General features: G+C 40.8%; 1 protein-coding gene across 2 annotated transcripts in view; it reads right to left on the reverse strand.

Annotated features, from left to right (window-relative positions):
• CLVS1 (clavesin 1) overlaps positions 1–6,000 on the reverse strand; it is a 425,751-nt gene that overhangs the window by 364,244 nt on the left and 55,507 nt on the right. The window lies entirely within an intron of this gene.

Consider the following 6,000-nt stretch of genomic DNA (forward strand, 5'->3'; position numbering starts at 1 on the left):
AATCGTGTCTGAGACTCTGTTGTAAATTACATTTTGCGAGTTGCAAAGTACGAGTCGCAAAATGTCACAATTTGCAACTCACAAAATGGAATTGTGGTACATCTGGTCCCCAGTTCTGAAGATCAATTTGGTCCCCAACAATATCTGTCTTGATGATGACCTTGATAATATCAGGATCGAAATGTTGTCGACATAACAACAGACTGAGAATGGGCTCATTGAGTGGGGAATATAACAATATGATTGCTAATAGCATACATGCACTAATTGAATTTCCAGATGATAGTCATTTGTTTCTCTGCATATACGCACGTCTTCACATTTATTTGTTGTTCTCTGTGTGCCCATTTGCTACACTAAATGCATATTAGTTAACTATTTTAGCGATTACATAATTTTGCTTGTTGGTTGGCTTTGAGAATTATTTGAACCACATTAATTGAGATGAGCCTAATTTACTTTGCTTACAAACACAACATGTTTGGGATAAATTAGACCATAGTGAACCATTGTTGCATTGACATGATTACCGACGTTCCAAGTAGGATTTTGGGCTGCCCCTGCCATTCTGTACCATAACCTGCTATGAAAACAAACGGATGCAATGTAGCTGCCTCAGAAAATGTAAATCGTTTTTATAACATGCCTTTTCAGCAAAAGTTCTGAATCAATTAAAATGACTATGTTTAGGACTATCTCTTTGGGTCCCCAAGAGATCTGCTGGCTTATCTGCTAATATCTTATATTTTGATGAATTAAGTTTTAATGAGTTAGCTGTCATACAATATTTAATGGAAGGTAGTACTAATGAGATGAAGGCCAGAGATCTCAAATCCTTATTATTGTGACAGTGCATCCTCATCAAGAACTGTGTGACACCCGCATATATTAAAACCTCAGTCATAAGTGAGGGCAGAAGGGTCGCCAACAATTTGATATAAAACTTAAAATGGATATAGAGGATTTGCAACCCTCGCTGCACTCTCCAGGGTACATTTCCTGCTCCCAATTCATAGACGTCCTTTCCAAAAGCCCGTCCGGAAAGGTCAGGAGCAAAATCAGTTGACCATTTCCATTATCCTTGCATTCTGCACGGGATTTTTAGCATGTGTGTGACCACTGCAAACGTTAATGTATTGGGGACCATTTACCTCTTAAAGGAAGCATACAGTGGCATTACCAAGGAGTCATAGTAGATCAAGGATGTCTTTGAGTCTCATTGCAGGGAAAGGATCCTTCAACAAGCTTAGGAAAAGGCTTCTCTGAAAGAAGGCTGCGTGCAATCCACTTTGAGGCTGACAGTACCATGCTGGGTGCAGAAACAGTGCTCAAATCACAATGAAATGGTTCAGACTTGATTTGAGTACGTATGTGCAGTGATTCTGGGGACATATTATCAAGAAACTGCATTAAAATTATCGCCGCTTTGGCGGTGATAATGGGCTTGATAATATGCTCTTGAGAATTCCCATAGAAGCCCATGTTCTGGTGTCAACATGGGCTTCTATGGGAATTCTCTGCGGCATATTATCAAGTCCATTATCGCCACTTTAGCTGCAGTTTCTGCCACTAAAGCGGCGATAATTTTAACGCCGTACTTGATAATATGCCCCGTAGTGAAAAAGGAAGAGGCAAGATTTTCACAAGGAGACACCAATGTACTGGCTGCCATGTGGTTTTATAATCCTGGACTGATTTTGAAGAGCTCTTTGGAGGTGTTTTAGACTTCTGATCCAAGTGAAAAAAACGTAAATAGTTTTAAAAAAAATATTTAATTATGGTAGCTTCTCAGCTATTACATTGGTGATCATCCCCATAGAAAAATCGACTCATCGTGTAAAATCAGCAGACTGCGAACCTTGAAGTTCTTTTGAGGCTTGAAACAGGAGTGGAGAAACTATTTGATACAATTTCCTCTGCAGCTGCTGTGATGGAAATGTTAAAATCAGGGAGGAGGATGGTGGGTTCCAAATCATTCCTTGACTCACCCTTTGTGGTAAGATGTCAGACACAATATGTAGTGTCTTGTGTGTTATAGCGGCCGGGACCCTTATGTTCCCTAATGGACTCTGTAGTCTAGTGACGTAAGTGTTTGGGTGTGGTTAATAAAATTCATGACGAGGAACGTTTCAGTTAATGGTTACACTCTAGAGAATAAAGACATATAATACCGAGCTCCATGTGTGGTGTGATCCATTTACATGCTACCGGGTTGGGGAGGATGCTACACAAGTGCCTTGAAGGAACAGGGTCATAATGGCCTAAAGGGCAGTCTGCTAGTCCCTGAAAGGCTGGTCTGACAGATCACGGTATGGACTGTTTCTTTTTACTGTATGTGGGCCTGTTTTATGGTCTGTTGGGAAGAGATTTATTGCTGAATTTCCTAATATTACCACAAACATTGCCTACAGCAAAGACAAATGCATGTAGTCGCTCATCCCGTGCAAAATATCCATACAACTTGCCTGTACAAATATAAAACTGCCCTGATTTACAAACATGGAGCACTTTTTTATAGCTATGTGATTCGCTAATGGGGGCCATGTTTAACTTTGTGCCTGGTATCTATTTTCTGTCCCAGTCTGACCCTATGCAAGAGTTTATTAGAAATGGATTTTCTGTTTACTGTTGCATATATCTGGAGCTCTTCTGTCATCTGTGATAGCACCATCGTGCTATGAGTCAAGGCAGCAATTAGAGTATGCCAGTAAACAACTAAAGTGGAATGGTGTGGCGGGAAAAAAAACCAGATGGATTTATCCCAGATCTGTGACTGGGGGCGAATGTTTGATTGATTCAGCATTCCTTCCATCATCTTTACTTTTTGCAGTAAATGCACTTGAGCATCACAGCTTATGTGGATCTTCAGACCTGTGTATAATTTGTGGCATTAGTGGGTAAGGGAGTGGGCACCATTGCTTCTTGATGGTGAGGGATGTAGATAATGCTCCCTAGCATTAGGTAGAAGCCAGATATGTATATCATATCATTATTTCTATGCTTGTTAGATGTCCTATGATGTGCGCTAAGAAGTCACATAGTGTGACATATGGTGTTTTAGTGTGCATTGCCATACAAACGAATGGTTGTGAAATGCCAAATGTGGCTACGGTTTCTCCCTGTGGAGGAGTGCTACTATATTGTACATAGCAGCTTTCCTTTTGCTAACATGGGAAAATACATTATCTTTGTGCATCTGATGGGATATTTAGTCATGTGTATTGGTTTTTGGTAATGTCCTTGAATGGAAGCATCTTTATAAACATATCTGATTTATAAAATGAAGGAATGTTACCCTTTACTAGAACTTCCGCCCCCTATGAGCTAGTGGTGGCTGGTAAACTTTGAAAGTGGTGGTTGTTAGACCAAATCCTGAACCTTACTGTTCTTACACAAGTACTGCATAGTTCTTCATCCGAGAACCTTCTTTTTAATAATGGGGTAAAATGATGCATTTTCGAGCACAATTTCTAGAATTAATTGACAAAAAAGCAATAGTTTGTACAGGCATCTCTGTAGAAACCCTCATTCAATATGTCACAGAATTTCTTTTTTACAAAATAAGCTGACGTACACCATAATCTTATCTTTTTCTAGAATTTTTTCTTAGCGCTTCCTTGATTGTATTTGCATCCTACATATTTTCTGCCACTCTAATTCTTCTTTAATAGCCACCTGGCACTTTTGTAACTCCTTTCCTATTTGTCTCCTCACTCCGTTCAGAACTGTCTCCTTCTTTGCCCATTTGCTATTTCTTCAGTTGTTTCTTGATTGTTACCTCACTCTTTCTTGATTGTCACCTCATCCACTCCTTGATTCTCTTCTCATCCATCCTTTAGCTTCCCTTGGCTCTTCCATAATTATCTAGCCATCATTTGTTTGCTTTTCATGCATTCCTTCGCCATCTCCTCAATACTTACTGGTTGCCACCTCACCTCCTACTTAAATGCCTCCTCACTCCTTTCTTCTTACCTACTCCTTCCGGCTAGACAGTCTCATCTTCCTGCATTCTCATCTGTTCTTTGACTATCTCTTCGCAACTTTCTTGATTATTTCCTTACTCTTTCTTGATGCTTTCCCCGTTCCATCCTTGACTATATTCACATCCACTCCTTTGAGTGAAAGAGATGGGAGCTATGCAGGTTCTGAATAAATGGGGAAGCCTACAGCAGTCATCAGTACAGGAGTGGGTCTACAGCTAAGGGTCCTGAAGCCAAAGAATAGGACCAGCGGGGACACAACCTGCACAGACAAGTCCTGTGTGAACATGTCCTGCACCCACAGTTCCCATACTCACAAGTGCTGCATTGGAGGGGCCTCTGGTGAGTCTTGCAGTGAACTACTCTGCACTGTGCTGTGCATATTTAACTAGAAATTCAAATGTATAATCTCAATTTAAGAAGTCCTATACACACAGGACCTGCACTAACACATCCTGGGGGTCGATCCGGTCCGAAAGCTCATGCAATAATGCTCTGCAGCACCATGCCTAACCCCCACAGCTTCTAAACCACAATTCTTCTTATCCCAAGGCTTGCACTAACACATCCTGTGCAAATATCTTATGTCTACAATTACTGCACTAACGCTTGCCACGCACATGTTCAGCACCTATAGCTTCTGCACTAACACTTTAAAAGCACATGATTTACATCCAAAACATATGTTGTACATAAACTGAATTATTAATCAATTTCTTATGCCCCATCAACAATTGCTTGGTCTCTGCCCCGGTGTACATGTAGGAAGCATCCGGTTACCTTGATGCAAGTCATTTGATTTCAGTTTAAAAGCCTGTAGAGCGTTCCAAAGTTTGGTAGCAGTGGGGTGAGGTAGGTCTTGTCCTGGAATGCTGAGGTCAGAGCTTGTAGTCAGATTACAGGCTTCCCTCAAAACACTTGGGTCTCCTTTGGTCGCAGTTTGTGGTTATGCCACACACTGACTAAGATGTCCTTAGCTAATAACATATGGCGACTTTCTATGGTCTAGGGTGACTTCCACTAACCTCTTTCACAATGCCCCACCCAAGAACTAGAGCTACCGCTTCCCGGAGTGAAAACGACACAAAAACTCCTGAAGGAACTGTAGTGGAAAACTTTTCAAACATACATTAGATGATTGCTCGAATAGATCACACCAAGGGAATCCATCAAAATCAAGAACCAAACAAAATAGTAGAAACTAGTAAATAGTAAAATCCATACTCAGTGATGAGATTATAATAAAAATATTTGTATATATTAATGGCTGAGTACAATATTTGAAAGTCAATAACATATATAAATCAAAACCACTAGCAGTTCTTTCAATTATGTTTTTCAATAGAAAAATCACAACTCTTATCAAATGGTTGAATACAATTTTCTCTCCCACTAAAGCCAATAATCAGGTTGACAACTGGATTTTGGGAGCACCGGATTCCATTGCATTTGTGATGGTACAAAGGTGTCGCAGAACCAATTCTATGGCTGATTGGTTCAATGAGGACCTGACCACACTAAAATAAAACTGTAAGTGCTCTGAGACCAGTAAGGAGGCGTCTTGATCTGCCCTAAAAATCTATCACGGTCGCATCAGGCAGGTGCATCATGAATTCTATGCAAATAAAATTGAGATGGCCCAAAACTCCGCCAGGGAGAGCTTCTCTATTGTGAAAGCATTCACTTCGCTGGATCAAGTGTCTGTAGTAACATTATCATCTAAGGAGAGTTGTGACACACTGGCAGAGTTTTTCTCCAACAAAGTCACCACCATTTATTCCTCCTTTCCGGAGGCAGCTAGAAATGTTTGATACTGTAGCACTTGGTTTGAGCCTTCTAATGAGGGCAACCACCTGCTCCAGGTCAAACCTGTCGATGAGGCTAAGCTGAAGGGGTGCATGTCTTCTATCAAGTCGGGTTCTCCTTTTGACCCGGCCGCCCCATGTATCCTAGAGCGGAGTATTCTGGAACTTCTTCCTGTATGTAAGGAATTGCTTAACAGTTCCTTTGAGGCAACCCA

This window comes from Triturus cristatus, chromosome 5_1 (genome assembly GCF_964204655.1).
Source record: "Triturus cristatus chromosome 5_1, aTriCri1.1, whole genome shotgun sequence".
Lineage (NCBI taxonomy): Eukaryota > Metazoa > Chordata > Amphibia > Caudata > Salamandridae > Triturus > Triturus cristatus.